Source organism: Mobula birostris, chromosome 12, assembly GCF_030028105.1.
Source record: "Mobula birostris isolate sMobBir1 chromosome 12, sMobBir1.hap1, whole genome shotgun sequence".
Classification (NCBI taxonomy): Eukaryota; Metazoa; Chordata; class Chondrichthyes; order Myliobatiformes; family Myliobatidae; genus Mobula; species Mobula birostris.
The window spans coordinates 81,791,375-81,812,209 of NC_092381.1; positions in this window are offsets into that span (position 1 = coordinate 81,791,375).

Here is a 20,835-nt window from a genome sequence, read left to right on the forward strand (position 1 = left end):
TCAGTGCACTTGTGCATATGACAATGATAATTATTTGAAGTAAATAATTTTTTAAGAACAGCTTTTCCTTCTCCCTGGAACAAATTATTTCAATTTACTTGTGCAGTATTTGAGCTGGGTATAATCCAGGTAGGCTTAGGGCACTATTACCATCTTGAGAAGAGGAAGGCTTGACAAAGATAGTGCTGCCCCATTGGACTCAAAGAGAAGTCAGTAGAGCAGTGGAGAGGAAGAAGCAACTGGCATGGGTGGAGAGAAGAAGGCCATGGCAGGAGCCTTCAAGAAATCCATTTTGTCACAAATAAAGACACGTGTCTTCATCTGTACCTGGTACTGCAGTTGTCCAGACCTCGGGATGGGATAACCCTTCCTGATCCCTAACAGGTTGGGGTTTCCATATAGAGCTGTGAATGTAATTTAATGTGCTTCATCATTCTCTGAGCCATCTACAATCTCCCAGTGTGTACACATCCACAAGCCCAGACAGCCAGCTGCCATTTTTCTGAGGAGAATTCCATCTCCTTGAGGATCCAACCCATGTTTTATGTTTCCTTATGGCAAACTGTATGAGGCAATTTTGTCCTATTGCACCTTCAGTGGCTAATTAACATTACACACCCACACATCATGGGCATGCGGGAGAAAATGCAAGCACATTGAAGAAACACACACGTCCACAGGCAAACTTCATACAGCACCGAGATCGGATTTGAACTTGGGTCATTGGAGCTGTGAGACCATTAAGCCACCCTTTTGCTCCTAGAAAGGTCTTGGGGGAGAGGCTCCCTGACCTTTCATCTTCCTCGTCTTCCTCTGGGAAGGAAGCTTTGCCTTGGGCCTTCCCTTTCTATGCCCTGATGTTCTGGATGCCCATTAAAACCACTTCCATTCTTCCAAAATATAAGGCAATTTGCAGAGTAGTTTCTCAGACCTGTGGAGCACAATGATTTTGTCTCCCATTCTTTCCTTAATAACTTTGAACGTACTTGTGGATTATTTTAAATGGTGCAAGCGGAAAAGACTTTGTGCTGCTCTTTCAACTTATCTTCCTGTTGGTAGACTGTGCTGAAAAATAGGATTAGACATGCCTGTTTTCTAATTTGCTAATGCTGGCATTAAGTCCTAAATTGAGCAATCAGTGTTATAATGCCTTACAAGAAACTGTAGAGATCAGGATTGAGAGGGACAAATAAGGGCTTTTTTTGGGAAAATGAGAAACTTTAATTCTGATCTTAATGTTTCTGCAGTATGCCTGGGAAAAGGAACAGGGAGTCTAAAAGTTCAGCAAATGTGTTGCACAATTCAGTTTTGAGGCCAATGTGTCTATTCCTCAGAACTGATGAAGAAAGATGTATTCTTTCAGGCATCCTTGATATTCAATAATGTAAACCAGGCAGTAAATCCTTGTTAAAAATTGCAAAGGGCTTTTGACATTACTCTATAATTTATGATGCTAACCAGTGATGACTAATTCACAAGTACAGGATGTTGGAAGTCTGCATGTTATTGCACTTAACTATTTTATAAAGTTAAGTCACATTAGAAAATTTAGAATTTCAACAAACCCCCTCACTTTATGTAATGAGTAGATTTGAAAACTAAACAGGGAGAACTTTATCATAGTCTCCAGTTTTTTTTTATTTCTGAAATGGTCTTTGCTCTAACATCCTGTTTAGGCTAACTGGAGAAAAGCTGTGAGATTATCTTGCTGCGTGAGTTCTCACTGATCTGTAATCCACAGGGGCTAGAGGAGTTCCCATCAATCTGTAATCCCAGCGTGGTTATCCAGAGTTCATCCGGTCAAGGATAGAACATAAGAATGAACCAATAATTTAGAGCAAATCTGAAAGATCTTACCTAGTTACTATTTGTCTATTGGCACAAGTAAACTACTGATTGCACAATCTACTCTGTTTTCAGGAACCTTGTATCCCAGGTATTTTCAGTTCTTATAGATTATTGCATTAATAATACTATTGTGTATCCTCAAAAGCAGGATTTTACCCGATCACATTATCAATTTGTTATTTCCTGTCCTCCTAAGCTATAAGTAGATTTAGTTTTAAAACATTCACTACTCCATACTGTATCCTGATGAAAAATTTAAATAAAATCTGACTTTGAGGCTCCAGCAACGGGAGTCCAACAATTTCTTTGCATTACTTGGCACACGTCTCCACTCTCTATTTTTACATATCAACAAGTGAGCTTGGTTCTCTTGGAAACGGACAGTGACATTTCACTGTGACTAAGTATATTTATTTTATTCCTCAATAAATAGTATAAATGTCAAGCCTATTTACAGCCTGCAGGCTTATAGATCAAATAATTGCCTTATGTTTACTATGTGAAGAGCCACTGAATTTTAGAAATGTAATTAATCAAAGCTTCTGCTATTCAATCTGTTTGCTTTATTCAGAACTGTTGAACTGATTTTTGATTGATCAAATAAACATAATTCTCCATTAATTCTCACATGCAGTGTTTCAGCTACTTCAGTCAAAAATAGGAAATGTACAAAATTCCTAAAGGAGTCGACAGGATGGATGTGAGGAAGATTTTTCTTCTCCTAGCCTTTGAAAGGGTTCCGGGATACCTCTTTTCCCCTTATTAGGGAGAGTGAGAGAGAGCCTGTGGTATGTCGAATTACTGGGTGAACGAGTAGTCATTGGGGTACTGCAAGTTTGTGTTTTTATTGATGTTTTGCTGCACACTTGAGTGCTCAGTGGAGGGGGCCGATGCTTTTTTGCTGGGGGGGGGGTCGTTGCTTTGCTGCTGCTTGTGCATGGGAGGGGGGAACTGGGGGAGGCTTTGGGGTTCTAGCATTTAACTGTCATTCACTCTTTGGGGCACTCCTCTGTTTTTATGGATGTTTGCGAAGAAAAAGAATTTCAGGATGTATATTGTATACATTTCTCTGACATTAAATGTACCTATTGAACCCATTGGATAAAAAACTTGTCTGTAAGATTCACTCTCACAGTACTAAGGGAGGTGTGTTAGCATCGACTGAAGATCACTAGTAAATGGGTATATTTCAAGCAGGAAGCATGCATCAAGTGTTATCATTTATTTATATTGATAACAAATTAGAGATGGCAGAATGTAAGGTATCCAAGTTTGCTGATGACACAAAAATCAGTGGAAAGGCAAATTGTGACAAGAATGTTCTACTCTGCAAAGTAAAATGGGTAGTGGATGATAGGGCAAAAACCTGGAAAATGGAATGATGTGGGGGAGTGTGAAGTCATGCACTTTGATAGGAGGAATCAAGATATTATCTTTGTAATATATGGATCTATTTCTTTTAGAACAATGTCTCCCCTTAGCACTGATTATGGACTGATAATTATGCATGCACAGTGTTCTGTTGTCCACACATGCACACTGTTCTCTCTCTCTCTCACTGCTATGTGGACACACCAGTTAAAGCCATTCTGCGTGTGTGCTTTTATTTCAATTGATATGCAGTTGTACAGACACAACAAATTGGCGATGAGTACAAACCTGAGTGTCAGCGAATATCACCAACGGCACCGACAGTTACGGGATGACAGACGGGAGAGAGACAGCGAGAGGAAAGAGTTAAACAGTACAGACATGGCATGGACGCTAGCAAAGCAACGCATGAGTAACTGCATAGTGATGTACAACTAGCAAAATTAAAGTAAAAGTAACGTGTTGATGGCCTTAGTCAGGAAAGTTGATGATTTTGATGGTGCTAATGAAGACTGGGAATCGTATATCGAGAGGTTTGATCTGTATTGCAACTTGAACAATGTGAATGAGGAAAGGAAAACCTCCACACTTCTTAGCTTAATGGATGCTAAAACGTCCAAGCTTTCACTCAACTTAGTAACTCCTGAAAAGCTAGGAAGCAAGACATTTGACAAAATTGTTACAGTTTTACAAAATTACTTGAGCCTTAAATCACTGGTAATAGCTGAAAGATTTAGATCTTACAAAAGGAACCAGTCAAAGGATGAAAGTATTTCTGAATACATTGCAGAACTGTACAAACCTTCCCAGCACTATGATTTTAGAGATGGACTTTCTGATGCATTAAGGGACAGACTTATATGTGGCATGCATAATCAAAATATTCCAAAGGGGTTACTGTCAGAAAGAGAATTAACCTTAGAACAGGAATTTACCATTGCAATATCATTAGAGACCGCAGCAAAGGATGGAGTAGATCTACAAGAAAGGAGTTTAGAACATGAAATGCATAAAATTCCTGAATAGTCCAAAGAGCCAAAAATGTTATTGACATGGCAAATCCTCCCATGATGCAGATGACTGTTGGTTCAAAGAAAAAGTTTGCAGAATGTGTCACAGACAAGGTCACATGGAGAGAATGTGCAAGTCAGACAAAAAACACAACCAAAGAGAGAAACCACACAGAGTGAAGTTTCAAACAAAAAAATGAACAAATGCATAAAATGACTAAATGTGAAACAGAGTTAAAATACACATGGACTAAGATGTTAACTGTCCTGTGCTATCACCAGTGGGATCATCAGTTGATCTGCCACCTGCCTTCAGGAGTTTCGGCCCGCTTATGATCAAGACTCCCTCGAGGTGGTGGGCCAGCAGTGTTAAAGCACCACCTCCCACCGGTGAGCTTAAAAACTTAGTATCTGCCTCTATCAGATTTGTTGGTCACTTCTATCCAACAGATAGTCTGCTCTTCAGGTGTCTATGTAACTACTGAAGGGTTTGCAAGATATGTATACACTGTCTGACTATCTGCCCCTCTGGACGTACTTGGTCCACACCCATGCTGATCCTTTCTCTGCTGCCTCAGCTACAGCCCTGCTGGTTGACTTGATCTCTCTTCTAGTGAAGCCAAGGTTACGCAGCCACTTCTGGAAAGTGAACGCAATAAACCCATGGTAGCCTACTTCGAATGGTTAGCATCAGACCTTCCACCCTCTGTCTCTGCACTCTGATCTTAACTCTGCATACTTGGTTAACTTGTGCTTATGGGCTTCATCGATGTTGTCTTCCCAGGGGACTGTGAGTTCACCAATAACCACTTCTCTACTGGTGTCAGACCATACGATTATATCTGGACACAATGTGGTGAAAGCTATTTGCTCCGGGAAACTTCCTTTCCCCTCCAGGTCGGCCTTGACACACCAATCATTGGCTGAGGAAAGTATGCTTGATCGTGAGCCTGCGCTGTACACCCTTGACCTGGAGCCTTCTTTCACAAATGATATGCGATGTTCTGTGCAGCATGGGGCATGAGATAAGTTGTGCTGCAGTACTCTCTGCTTAACCGCTTCTGTCACAACTTTGAGAACGTTGTTATGTCTCCAAGTGTACATGCCACTGGAAAGATTGACTCTGCATGCACTCAAAATATGTTGAAATGTTCCCTTCCTGCCACAAGCAGCCCACCTGTCTGTCTTATTTTCATACCAGGTGCTGAGGTTGGCAGGTGTTGGGAGCAGATCGTATGCTGCTCTGCATAGAAAAGAAATGCGGAGCAGTTCCATCTGCCACAGAACATTCCAAGAAATATGTCATTGTTCAACACTTTCCCACCAGGTCCAAGCCCCTTGTTTGGCCAGGCCAGCTGTTTTAGTTAACCTCTTCTCCTCTTCTACCTCTCGTATTTCTTGTGTTACAAGCTCATGACACTCCCTACCTGTAGAAGATGACCACCACTTGTGGGTTGTCCATCCAAGTCTCTGGCGGCCTAGCTGGATAGCCCCAACCGTCTCCTTGTGCTTCAATCTAGACTCTGCCTCATCAACTGCTACATGGGCTGACCACTTCCTGCCTGATCTCATATCCGGCTGGGTGTTCTTGATGACAGGGTCTTTTGAGTCTCGAAGCATCAAGAATGATCTTACCTTGGCTACCTTGACCTCTTCCACAAGGGATTACAATGGGATGGTAAGCTTTGTCTGGCTACTGTGGATTGCAACATTGGTGAGGCTGCTCGGTACTCGAAGCCACTTCTTCACATACTTGTTGATCTTCTGATCCATTGCCTCAACGTGGGACATTGCCACTTCATAGGCAGTTATTGGCCACATTATCCGTGGCATCAGTCCGTACTGCAAGCACCACAACTTCAACTTGCCAGGCAAGCCACACTTGTCAACAGACATCAAACCTCTGCTGATCTGTTCTCCTGTCTCTTGAACCCTCTTGGTGTGTACCATCGCCCGAGGCTCTTAACTGGTTGGTCCTGAATGGATGGAATCTCCTCTCCACAAAGGGTGAAATGAAAGTCAACCAGCTTTCCTCTCTGAAGAGCAAGGCTCCTTGACTTCTTGGTCTTGAACTTCATTCTTCCTCAATCCATTAGCTCCTTGAGTCTAGATAGTACATTTTCCACTTCCTCCGTGCTGGGACCCAAAAGGGTGGGATCATCCATGAATGCTCGTATTGGTGGTAACTCCCCTCCGCCATCAAGTGCGACACCTGGTCCCACTGATTCTGCAGCCCTCACAATGACCTCCATGGCTAACACAAAAAGGATGGGTGAAATCGCACATCCCATTGGGATTCCAACATCCAAGCTCTGCCACCTAGTTGTAAATGGCTGAGTGGAAAACTTCATCTGGAAATCATTGTAGTACTGCATAACAAATTTCTTCACCTTAGCAGGAATCCATAGGAATTCCATCACAAACTCAATCAGGACATGAGGAACAGAAACATACGCATTTGCCAGATCAAGCCAAACTACAGCCAGATTTCTTCTCAACCTTTTCAACTCCCGGATGGTATGCCATATTATACTAGAATGTTCAAGGCATCCTGGGAAGCCTGGTACTCCTGCCTTCTGCACAGATGTATTTACCAATCCATTCTCTATCACAAATGAAGATATTCTTTCTGTCAGAATGCCAAACATAATCTTCCCCTCCACATTCAGGAGTGAAATTGGTCGGAACTGATTCAATGTAGTAGAATTCTCTTCCTTCGGGATGTATACTCCTTCAGCCTCACTCCATGACAAAGAAACAACACTTTGTCTCCACACCACCTTTAACAATCTCCACAAGTATTTCCTCAGCTCTTCACACTTCTTGAACACCTTATACAGCACTCCATTAGGTCCTGGCACTGAGCCTGACCTTGCCTTTCTGATGAACCGTTTGACTTCTGTCAATTCAGGTTCTGACAGATCAAACTTCACTCCTGGCTTGGTAGGCTTCACAAGCCCTGAAATGTCAAGCAAAGGAGCCTCCCGCTGTTCGTTAGAATAAGTGCTTGCCAGGTGATCCTCAAGTTCTTGTTGAGAGATGTTAAGCTGCCGATTCTTACTTTGTTCATACAGTTTCTTTGTGAACTCGTGAGGGTTCTCACAGAACAACTTTCTTGCCTTCTCTCTCTTCCTTCTCTTTTTACATTGTGACTCTGCATGATGAAGTGATGCTAACTTTATTCAAAAATGCTCTCGGAGATCAGCAAACCCTGGCTTGTCACCCTCACTTGCTACCTTCTACCTCTGCCCCAACGATCTAAGCTCTCTCCTCAACCTTCCTTCTGGTGCCTGCTTGGTTGCTGTGTAGGCTTTGCTTTCATCAACTCAACCAAACCAAACCTGTACTTTCCAACATCGTAAATCATATCGCCCATCACTTCCAACTTCCTCTTTGATGTTCTCCTGAGAGTGTTCTCCAACATCATACTGATATCCTCATCAAACACACGCCAAGCCTTCTCATCTGTCATTGCTGGCCACTTGATCTTCCTCTTCTCCTCTACCTCCTCACCACCGTCATCATGCGATCCTGTGTCAGACAACACAGAGTCTGACAAAGGTGAGCTGTTATGCCTCAAACTGCATAAAATTACTGAAGCAGACCACAAAATCATAAGGATCACTTTAGATGCGCCTGCTGTAAAAATAAAAAATGGAGCAGGAGACAGGGTCAGCTTTGTTCATAGTCAGAGGCTGACTACAACAGACTGTTTTTTATATTACCATTAGAAAAGACCTCAGTGATGCTAAAGACCGACACAGGCGAAAAAGTGTCTCCCAAAGCCAAACTGCTAGTAAATACGATGCATGGAGGCATATCACAGCAGTCAGAGCTTTATGTATTGAAAAGTGGAGGGATAGCACATTTTGGACATGAATGGTTGAGAAAAATCCATCTAGACTGGCACACAATCAAGGCTCTCAATATGTCATCAACAGGCAGCTGGATCACAAACCGTAGCACTAACCAGAGTTTGTCACAGCTGCTAAATGCTAAGGAAAGGTGTTTGAGAAGGGTATTGGTAAACTCAAAGGCATAAAGGCCAGAATAGAACTAGATGGAGAAGTAACACCAAGACTGCATGAAGTCCGTCCAGTGCCTGATGCTCTATGTCATAAAGTGCATGCTGTACGTCAGAGCCTGGAGGCACCTGGCATTCTCTCCAAGGTTGAGTAGAGCGATTGGGCCATGTCCATTGTCCTGGTGAATAAGGAGGGGAGGGCCGAAGCCGTTCACATATGCAGGGACTTCAAAGTGAGCATCAACCCTATGCTGCGTACTGTGCTTTATCCCCTGCCACGAATAGGAGACATTTTTTGCATCTTTGGCAGGTGGTGAGAGGTTTTCGAAGATTGACTTGTCACAAGCCTATCTGAAAATGGAGATTGAGAAGTCAAGCAGGAAGGTCCTCACAATCAACTCTCACAAGGGACTGTTCCAGTATAATCATCTTGCCTTTGATGTCGAATCAGCTCCAGCAATTTGGCAAAGAGCAGTGGGCCAAGAGTTGGAAGATATCCCAGGAACACAATGCTACCTTGACTGGCAAGAATGATGAAGTGCACCTCCTGAGCCTTGGTAAAATGCTTACCAGGCTGAGTGAGTATGGTCTGTGTGCAAAGTGAGACAAATGTTAATTTTTCAAGAATGCAATCTCCTATGTCATTAACAAGCATGGCTTACATAAGTCACAAGAGAAAATTGAAGCAGCGTTGCAGGCACCCAAACTGGAAAATGTGTCACAGCTCATGTCATACTTGGTCCTTGTAAACTACTACCACCGCTTTCTCCCAAACATCAGAATCAGACTCAGATTTATTGTCACCAGCATGTGTCATGAAATTTGTTAACTTAGCAGCAGCAGTTCAATGCAATACATAACATAGAGAAAAAATAAATAATAAATAATAAATAAACAAATAAATAACAGTATATGTATATTCAATAGATTAAAAATTATGTAAAAACAGAAATAATATACATTTTAAAAAGTGAGGTAGTGTCCAAAGCTTCATGTCCATTTAGGAATCGGACGGCAGAGGGGAAGAAGCTGTTCCTGAATCACTGAGTGTGTGCCTTCAGGCTTCTGTACCTCCTACCTGATGGTAACAACAAGAAAAAGGCATGCCCTGGGTGCTGGGTGTTCTTAATAATGGACGCTACCTTTCTGAGACACCATTCCTTGAAGATGTCCTGTATGCTTTGTAGGCTGGTACCCAAGATGGAGATGACTAAATTTACAACCCTCTGCATCATCCTTTGGTCCTGTGCATTAGCCTCCCCCACAGCACCCCCCATACCAGACAGTGATGCAGCCCTTCAGAATGCTCTCTACAGAATATCTATAGAGGTTTTTGAGTGTATTTGTTGACATACCAAATCTCTTCAAACTCCTAATGAAGTATAGCTGCTGTCTTGCCATTATAGCTGCATCGATATGTTGGGACCAGGTTAGGTCCTCAGAGATCTTGACACCCAGGAACTTGAAACTGCTCACTCTCTCCACTTTTGATCCCTCTATGAGGATTGGTATGTGTTCCTTCGTCTTACCCTTCCTGAAGTCCACAATCAGCTCTTTCTACATTGCTACAGTTCTGCACCCATTGAACACACTGTTACAGATAGAGGCAAAGTGGGAATGGTCAGAAAGATGTGAAAGAGCATTCAAGGAAACAAAGAAACTAATAACATCAGATGAACTGCTCACCTATTATGACCCCTCTCTGCCCAACAGGTTTGTGTGCAATGCACCCCCTTATGGAATTGGAACTGTTTTGTCACATGCTATGAAAGATGGATCTGAATTCCTGATTGCACTTGCTTCAAGATCACTGACAAGCACAGAACACAAATATGCACATATTGATGGAGAGGCCCTTAATCTAGTATGGGGAATAAAGAAGTTTCACCAGTACCTCTACAGATAAGAGTTTACTCTAGTGACAGGTCACCAGCCCCTTGTGTTCATTTTCAATCTCAGGATGACTGCTACCCAGTTATAACATTGGGCACTTTTTCTAGCAGCCCACTCTCACCACATAGAGTTGAAGGGTACCAACAACACAAGACGGCTTGTTACTTCTTCCAATGTTGGCAACTGAAGAAGAAAGGTTTTCGTACTGTGACCCAGCAGAAATGTTCCACACAGCATTAGTGGACTAGCTCTCTGACAAATTCTGAAAGACAAAGAGAAACAAGGACTATACCCATCAGAAGTAGCTTACCTGAACAAACTATGAGTGATAATGGACCACAATACACGTCAGAAGAGTTCAGACTATTTCATGAAGAAAAACGGCATCAAACATTTGAAGTCAGTTCCTCACCACCCAGCGATGAATGGGTTAGCTGAAAGGTTTATACAAACCTTCAAGTCCATTAAAGCAATGGACAAGGAGGACATTTCTCAACAGCACAAGGTGGACAACTTCCTTTTTGTGTATCGGAACTCTGTTCATGTGACTACAAATCAAACCCCTGCAATGCTGTTTATGAGCAGGAATCTGAGATCTCGCATAGACCTCCTGAAACCAGATCTGTGGACGCAAGTGCAGAATAAACAGTTCAGCCAGTTGCCAAGTGAAGCAGCAAGTTTGAGGTTGGATGGGAAGTCCTGACGTGTGTTAACCAAGAAGACAAACGGACACCCAGTAGGATAACAACATGAACTGATGTACACAGTGGATGTTGGAGATCAGACATGGAGAAGTTATGTAGACTAGATACAGGATGCTCGGTTGAAGAACACACCTGAATCTACTGCATCCAACAAGATGGACACATTACAGCCCCTGGGATTATCTCTCATGTCACCAATAAGAACATAAAAACATAAGAAATAGGAGCAGGAGTAGGCCATCTCTGCCATTCAATAAGATCATGGTTAATCTGGCCCTGGACTCAACACCACCCACCTGCTTTTTCCCCATAACCTTTAATTCCTTTCTATACAAAAATCTGTCCAACCTTGTCTTAAGTATATTCACCGAGGTAGCCTCCTCTGCTCCAATAGGTAGAAAATTCCACAGATTCACCTATCTCTGGGGAAAGCAGTTCCCCTTCATCTCTGTCCTAAATCTACTCCCCCAAATCTTGAGGCTATGCCTCCTAGTTCTAGTCTCACCTACCAGTGGAAACAACTTTCCTGCCTCTATCTTACCTAATCTTTTCATAATTTTATATGTGTCTATAAGATCTCCTCTTATTCTTCTGAATTCCAGCGAATACAGTCACAGGCAACTCAATCTCTCCTTATAGTCTAACCCCCTCATCTCTGGAGTTAACCTGGTGAACCTCCTCTGCACCGCCTCCAAAGCCAGTATACCCTTCCTCAAGTCAGGAGACCAGAACTGCACGCAGTACTCCAGGTGCAGCCTCACTAGTACCTTGTACAGTTGCAGCATAACCTCCCTGCTCTTAAGTTCAATCCCTCTAACAACAAAGGTCAACATTCTATTTGCCTTCTTGACAGTTTGTTACACCAGCAAACCAACCTTTTGTGATTCATGCACAAGCACTCCCAAGTCCCTCTGCACAGCAGCATGCTGCAAATTTTTACCATTTAAATAATAATGTGCGCTTTCATTATTCCTTCCAAAGTGGATGACCTTGCATTTACCAACGTGACTCCTGTGACAGAGAAAGTTGTCTTTGACAAGACAACTGTCAAACTTGATGCCACTCCACAAGTCCAAAGGCACTATCCTCAAAGAAACAGAGCGCCACCCAAAAGACTGAATCTTTAGTGTAGTGAAGTTAAGTATCTACTGTAATTGTGCACATTTATTTGAATATGGTTTGTTGAAGGAAAATTGAATGTTTTGTTACACATAGAGTTTTATGTTACATTAATCTAAAGGGCAAAGAAGTATAATGTATGGATCTATTTCTTTTAGAGCAAGAAGGCTGTGAGTGAACGGCTGATTTTTCGGAGTGAAGGGAGTTTCTTACTTCTCAGGGTGAAAGAGAGGCAAGACTGTGCAGGTGCATGACGTCAGCCAGTAGCACATGAAAGGTTTAAAAAGAAGACCGCCATATCCAGCAGGCCGCGTCGGAGCGGGCAGCAGAGTGAGAGGCGGCAGAGTGATAGGGCTTTGGCTCAACAGGCTTAGGTGGTAACGGGACGAGGTGAGGTAGGTTTAACTGTGTTAATTGCGGAAAGGAAGTAGTATGAGTGTGAGGCCAGTTTCCTGTGCTCGGTGTCAGATGTGGGAAGTCCTGGTGTCTCCCAGCCTCCTGGACAGCCATATCTGCACCAGGTGTGTCGGGCTGCAGCTCCTGAGGGACTGAATTGGGGAACTGGAGATGCAGCTCAATGATCTTCACCTGGTCAGGGAAAGCGAGGAGGTGATAGATAGGAGTTATAGGCAGGTGGTCACACCGGGGCCACGGGAGACAGACAAGTGGGTAACAGTCAGGAAGGGAAAGGGGAAGAGTCAGGTACTAGAGAGTACCCCTGTGGATGTCCCCCTGAACAATAAGTACTCCTGTTTGAGTACTGTTGGGGGGGGACAGCCTACATGGGGGAAGCGGCAGCGGCCGTGCATCTGGCACAGAGTCTGGCCCTGTAGCTCAGAAGGGTAGGGAAAGGAAGAGGAAGGCAATAGTGATAGGGGACTCTAGAGTTAGGGGGTCAGACAGGCTATTCTGTGGACACAAGAAAGAAATTCGGATGGTAGATTACCTCCTAGGTGCCAGGGTCTAGGATGTTTCGGATCGTGTCTAAGGTATCCTGTGGTGGGAGGGAGAACAGCCAGAGGTTGTGGTACATATTGGTACCAATGACGTAGGTAGGAAAAGGGAAGAGGTCCTGAAAAAAAGACTACAGGGGTTTAGGAAGGAAGTTGAGAAGCAGGACCGCAAAGGTAGTAATCTCAGGATTACTGCCTGTGCCACGCGATAGAGAGTATAGGAATAGGATGAGGTGGAGGATAAATGGATGGCTGGGGGATTGGAGCAGGGGACAGAGATTCAGATTTCTGGATCATTGGGACCTCTTTTGGGGCAGGTATGACCTGTACAAAAAGGACGGGTTGCACTTGAATCCCAGGGGGAACAATATCCTGGTGGGGAGGTTTGCTAAGGCTACTGGGGAGAGTTTAAACTAGAATTGTTGGGGGGTGGGAACCGAACAGAAGAGACTGGGGAAGAGGGGGTTGGCTCACAAATAGAGAAAGCTTGTAGACAGTGCGAGAGGGAGGATAGGCAGGTGATAGAGGAGGGACACGCTCTGACTGAAGGTTTGAGATGTGTCTATTTTAACACAAGGAATGTTGTGAACAAAGCAGATGAGCTTAGAGCGTAGATCAGTACTTGGAGATATGATGTGGTGGCCATTACAGAGATTTAGATGGCTCAGGGACAGGAATGGTTACTTCAAGTGCTGGGTTTTAGATGTTTCAGAAGGGACAGGGAGGAAGGCAAAAGAGATGGGGGTGTGGCACTGTTGATCAGAAAAAGTGTCAGAGTTGCAGAAAAGGTGGACGCCATGGAGGGATTGTCTACAGAGTCTCTGTGGATGGAGGTTAGGAACAGGAAGGGGTCAATAACTTTACTGGGTGTTTTTTATAGGCCGCCCAATAGTAACAGGGATATCAAGGAGCAGATAGGGAAACAGATCCTGGAAAAGTGTAATAATAACAGAGTTGTTGTGATGGGAGATTTTAATTTCCCAAATATCGATTGGCATTTCCCTATAGTGAGGGGTTTAGATGGGGTGGAGTTTGTTAGATGTGTTCAGGAAGGTTTCTTGACACAATATGTAGATAAGCCTACAAGAGGAGAGACTGTACTTGATTTGGTATTGGGAAATGAACCTGGTCAGGTGTCAGATCTCTCAGTGGGAGAGCATTTTGGAGATAGTGATCATAATTCTGTCTCCCTTACAATAGCATTGGAGAGAAATAGGAACAGACAAGTTAGAAAAGTATTTAATTGGAGTAAGAGGAATTATGGCTCAATCAGGCAGGGAATTGGAGGCTTAAATTGGGAACAGATGTTCTCAGGGAAAAGTACGGAAGAAATGTGGCAAATGTTCAGGGGATATTTGTGTGGAGTTCTGCATAGGTACATTCTAATGAGACAAGGAAGTTATGGTAGGGTACAGGAACTGTGGTGTACAAAGGCTGTAATAAATCTAGTCAAGAAGAAAAGAAAAGCTTACAAAAGGTTCAGAGAGCTAGGTAATGTTAGAGATCTAGAAGATTATAAGGCTGATAGGAAGGAGCTTAAGAAGGAAATTAGGAGAGCCAGAAGGGGCCATGAGAAGGCCTTGGTGGGCAGGATTAAGGAAAACCCCAAGACATTCTACAAGTATGTGAAGAGCAAGAGGATAAGACGTGAAAGAATAGGACCTATCAAGTGTGACAGTGGGAAAGTATGTATAGAACCAGAGGAAATAGCAGAGGTACTTAATGAATACTTTACTTCAGTATTCACTGTGGAAAAGGATCTTGGTAATTGTAGTGATGACTTTCAGCAGACTGAAAAGCTTGAGCACATAGATATTAAGAAAGAGGATGTGCTGGAGCTTTTGGAAAGCATCAAGTTGGATAAGTCGCCGGGACCAGATGAGATGTACCCCAGGCTACTGTGGGAGGCAAGGGAAGAGATTGCTGAGCCTCTGGTGAGGATCTTTGCATCATCAATGGGGATGGGAGAGGTTCCGGAGGATTGGAGGGTTGCAGATGTTGTTCCTTTATTGAAGAAAGGGAGTAGAGATAGCCCAGGAAATTATAGACCAGTGAGTCTTACCTCAGTGGTTGTTAAGTTGATGCAGAAGATCCTGAGAGGCAGGATTTATGAACATTTAGAGAGGTTTAATATGATTAGGAGTAGTCAGCATGGCTTTGTCAAGGGCAGGTCGTGCCTTACAAGCCTGATTGAATCTTTTGAGGATGTGACTAAACACATTGATGAAGAAAGAGCAGTAGATGTAGTGTATATGGATTTCAGCAAGGCATTTGATACCCTATGCAAGGCTTATGTAGAAAGTAAAGAGGCATAGGATCCAAGGGGACATTGCTTTGTGGATCCAGAACTGGTTTGCCCATAGAAGGCAAAGAGTGGTTGTAGACGGGTCATATTCTGCAAGGAGGTCGGTCACCAGTGGGGTTCCTCAGGGATCTGTTCTGGAACCCTTACTCTTCGTGATTTTTATAAATGACCTGGATGAGGAAGTGGAGGGATGGGTGAGTAAATTTGCTGTTGACACAAAGGTTGGAGGTGTTGTGGATAATGTGGACGGCTGTCAGAGGTTACATGGGGACATTGATAGGATGCAAAACTGGGCTGAGGACTGGCAGATGGAGTTCAACCCAGATAAGTGTGAAGTGGTTCATATTGGTAGATCAAATATGATGGCAGAATATAGTATTAATGGTAAGACTCTTAGCAGTGTGGAGGATCAGAGGGATCTTGAGGTCCGAGTCCATAGGACGCTCAAAGCAGTTGTGCAAGTCGACTCTGTGGTTAAGAAGGCATACGGTATATTGGCCTTCATCAATCGTGGAATTGAATTTAGGAGCCAAGAGGTAATGTTGCAGCTGTATAGGACCCTGGTCAGACCCCACTTGGAGTAATGTGCTCAGTTCTGGTCACTTCTCTACAGGAAGGATGTGGAAGCCATAGAAAGGGTGCAGAAGAGATTTACAAGGATGTTGCCTGGATTGAGGAGCATGCCTTATGAGAATAGGTTGAGTGAATTTGGCCTTTTCTCCTTGGAGCAACGGAGGATGAGAGGTGACCTGATAGAGGTATGTAAGATGAGGAGAGGCATTGATCGTGTGGATAGTCAGAGGCTTTTTCCCAGGGTTGAAATGGTCGCCATAAGAGGACACAAGTTTAAGGTGCTGGGAAGCAGGTACAGAGGAGATGTCAGGGATAGGTTTTTTACTCAGAAAGTGGTGAGTGCATGGAATGGGCTGCCGGCAACGGTGGTGGAGGTGAATATGATAGGGTCTTTTAAGAGACTTTGGATAGGTACATGGAGCTTAGTAAAAAGAGGGCTGTAGGTAAGCCTAGTAATTTCTAAAGTAGGGAGATGTTTGGCACAACTTTGTGGGCCGAAGGGCATGTATTGTGCTGTAGGTTTCTATGTTTCTATATTTTTATGTTTCAATGATTTCCTTTAGCACTGATTATGGACTGATGATGAGTAGACTTATTTTTCCTGTTTCATTCCTGTAGAATCAGATAGCATGCCTGCAGGGTTAGTGCTTTGTTCAGGGTGTCAGATGTGGGAATCCTGGGAGACCTCCAGCCTCCCTGATGGCCACATCTGCACCAGGTGCACCGAATTGCAGCTCCTCAAAGACCATGTTAGGGATATGGAGCTGCAGCTTGATGACCTACTGCTTATCAGGGAAAGTGAAGATGTGATAGACAGGAGCTACAGGGAGGTAGTCATCCCTAAGCTACAGGAGTCAGAAAACTGGGTGACTGTCAGTGGAGGGAAGGAAAATGCCTGGATAGTGGAGAGCGCCCCTGTGGCTGTCCCTCTCAGCAACAAGTATCTTGTTCTGGATGCTGTTGAGGCTGTGTTGCCTCCCAGGTGCCAGGGTACGGGGTGCCTCAGATCGGGTTCAGAATATTCTGAAGGGAGAGGGTGAGCAGACAGTTGTCTTGGTATATTTTGGTACCAATAACATAAATAGGAGAAGGGAGGAGGTCCTGAAGAGAGATTTCCGGGAGTTAGGAAGGAAGCTGAGAAGCAGGATCTCCAGGGTGGTAATCTCGGGATTGCTACCTGTGCCACGTGCTAGCGAGGGCAAGAATAGTAGGATCAGGCAGATGAATGTGTGGCTGAGAGACTGGTGCAGGGGACAGGGCTTCAGATTCTTGGATCATTCGGATCTCTTCTGGGGGAAGTATGACCTGTTCAAAATGGACAGGTTACACTTGAACCCGAAGAGGACCAATATCCTGGCGGGAAGGATTAATAGAGCTGTTAGGGAAGGCTTAAACTAATTTGGCAGGGGGATGGGAACTGGAATGATAGAGCGGAGGAAGGGGAAAACAGAAATAAATCTAAGATCGTGAGCCGTAAAGATGTCAGGAAAGACAGGCAGGTGATGGGGCAAATTTGTAGCCATTGGGATGAGTTGCAGTGCAATAAAGTTGCAGTGCAATCAAAGCAAAAAGTATCAAATACTGGTCTTAAGATGTTATACTTAAATGCACGCAGCATAAGGAATAGTGTGGATGATCTTGTCATACAGCTACAGATTGGCAGGTATGATATTGTGGCCATCACTGAGACGTGGCTAAAGGATGCATGTCTTTGGGAGCTGAATGTCCAAGGATACACAGTGTATCGGAACGATAGGCAGGTAGGCAGAGGGGGTGGTATGGTTTTACTGGTAAGAAATGATATTAAATCATTAGAAAAAGGTGACATATGATTAGAAGGTGCAGAATCTTTATGGGTTGAGCTAAGAAATTGCAGGGGTAAAAGGACCCTGATGGCAGTTATTTATAGGCCTCCAAACAGATGCAATGCTGTGGACTACAAATTACAACAGGAAATAGAAAAGGCTTGTCAGAAAGGCAGTGTTATGATCATTGTGGGGGATTTTAACATGCGAGTGGATTGGGAAAATTATGTTGGCACTGGATCTCAAGAGAGAGAATTTGTAGAATGTCTGCGAGATGGCTTTTTAGAACAGCTTGTTGTTGAGCCCACTAGGGGATCAGCTGTACTGGATTGGGTATTGTGTAATGAACCGGAGGTGATTAGAGAGATTGAGGTGAAGGAACCCTTAGGAGGCAGTGATCATAACATGATTGAGTTCACTGTGAAATTTGAAAAAGAGAAGCCGAAATCCGATGTGTCCGTATTTCAGCGGAGTAAAGGAAATTACAGTGGCATGAGAGAGGAACTGGCTAAAGTTGACTGGAAAGGGACATTAGTGGGAAGGACGGCAAAGCAGCAGTAGCTGGAGTTTATGGGAGAAGTGAGGAAGGTGCAAGACGGACATATTCCAAAAAAGAAGAAATTTTCGAATGGAAAAAAGATGCAACCGTGGCTGACAAGAGAAGTCAAAGCCAAAGTTAAAGCTAAGGAGAGGGCATACAAGGAAGCAAAAATTAGTGGGAAGACAGAGGATTGGGAAGTTTTTAAAAGCTTACAAAAGGTAACTAAGAAGGTCATTAAGAGGGAAAAGATGAACTATGAAAGGAAGCTAGCAAATAATATCAAAGAGGATACTAAAAGCTTTTTCAAGTATATAAAGAGTGAAAGACAGGTGAGAATAGATATAGGACCGATAGAAAATGATGCTGGAGAAATTGTAGTGGGAGATAAGGAGATGGTGGAGGAAATGAATGAGTATTTTGCATCAGTCTTCACTGAGGAAGACATCAGCAGTATACCAGACACTCAAGGGTGGCAGGGAAAAGAAGTGTGCGCAGTCACAATTATGACAGAGAAACTACTCAGGAAGCTGAATAGTCTAAGGGTAGATAAATCTCCTGGACCAGATGAAATGCACCCTCGTGTTCTGAAGGAAGTAGTTGTGGAGATTGCGGAGGCATTAGCAATGATCTTTCAAAAGTCGATAGATCCTGGCATGGTTCCGGAGGAGTGGAAGACTGCAAATGTCACACCGCTATTTAAGAAGGGGGCAAGGAAGCAAAAAGGAAATTATAGACCTGTTAGCTTGACATCGGTGGTTGGGAAGTTGTTGGAGTCGATTGTCAAGGATGAGGTTACGGAGTACCTGGAGGTATGATAAGATAGGCAGAACTCAGCATGGTTTCCTTAAAGGAAAATCCTGCCTGACAAACCTATTACAATTTTTTGAGGAAATTACAGGTAGGCTAAACAAGGGAGATGCAGTGGATGTTGTATATTTGGATTTTCAGAAGGCCTTTGACAAGGTGCCACACATGAGGCTGCTTAACAAGATAAGAGCCCATGGAATTACGAGAAAGTTACATACGTGGATAGAACGTTGGCTGATTGGCAGGAAGCAGAGAGTGGGAATTGTTACATACCTCATGGATGTCTTGTGACTGTCTTGTGAGGATGATGTAATGGTCTTGCGGAGGTCACATGATGTAATTTTCCCGCCGATGTGAGGTCGCGTGATGACCTGTTCTCACCAGGTATATGAGTGTAGACCCCTGGTGACGCAGCTAGTTTTTCCCAGTTGAGTTTTCAGTTAGATCGTCAGTCAGATACTCCGCTAAGCTGCGTGTTAGTCTCATGACGCAGTATAGCTTTAAAACAGAGTTTTACTTTCTATTGTAAAGTACAGAAGGGTTGGGCCGGCAGTTTCACCAATAGCTGCCAGGTCTGTTGATGTACCTTTTCAGTAGTATTGGAGAGTGAAGACGGGAACCTGAAGGAGTCGTTCAGTGGTTTTAGGGAGGATCGACCATTATTGAATTCGTTCAAGTAAGAGTGATCTGCATGAGATAACCTCTGCTAAAAGCAGCAGAAAAGGTTGTGCAGTAGCTAGTCTATTCTACAGAGGAAAAAGGTCAGTACCTTTAAACTGTTTTATTTCCGTCGTCGTGAATCCTGCAGACAAGGCAGGTTCCGGCTGGGATCGGCAGTAACGTCGAGTCTTCGAGGAATTCTTTACTTCAGGGAAGTCTCTCCTAATTGACTGTATAAATATCTTGGACTTTCAAATTTACCATTCTAAGAACTGTGTTCCAATTTACCACTGTAAGACTGTGTTCGTATTTACTGCTTTAAGAACTAGTACTGAGTTTGGTGGCTTGTTAAATGGCCGCATAGCAGTTTACTTCTGGTTAAGGTTTTCGTTTGTTTATCTTTTTACTAATTTTGAGCAGAGTTTAATAAATGTTTATTTGTTTATAAAACCTGACTCATTTCTATATTCATTGTTGCCAGTCACGTGACAGAATAAAGGGATCCTATTCTGGTTGGCTGCTGGTTATCAGTGGTGTTCCACAAGGGTCTGTATTGGGGCCGCTTCTTTTTACATTGTACATCAACAATTTGCAGAGAGACTTGGAGAGATTGGAAGAATGGACAAAGAAGTGGCAAATGAAATACAATGTTGGAAAGTGTATGGTTATGCACTTTGGCAGAAGAAATAAACGGGCAGGCTATTATTTAAGTGGGGAGAGAATTCAAAGTTCTGAGATGCAATGGGACTTGGAAGTCCTCATACAGGATACCCTTAAGGTTAACCTCCAGGCTGAGTCGGTGGTGAAGAAGGCAAATGCAATGTTGGCATTCATTTCTAGAGGAATAGAGTATAGGAGCAGGGATGTGATGTTGAGGCTCTATAAGGCGCTGGTAAGACCTCACTTGGAGTACTGTGGGCAGTTTTGGGCACTTTATTTAAGAAAGGATGTGCTGACGTTGGAGAGGGTACAGAGAAGATTCACTGGAATGATTCCAGGAATGAGAGGGTTAACATATGAGGAATGCTTGTCCACTCTTGGACTGTATTCCTTGGAGTTTAGAAGAATGAGGGAGGACCTCATAGAAGCATTTAGAATGTTGAAAGGCATGGACAGAGTGGATGTGGCAAAGTTGTTTCCCATGATGGGGGAGTCTAGTACGAGAGGGCATGACTTAAGGATTGAAGGGCACCCATTCAGAACAGAGATGCGAAGAAATTTT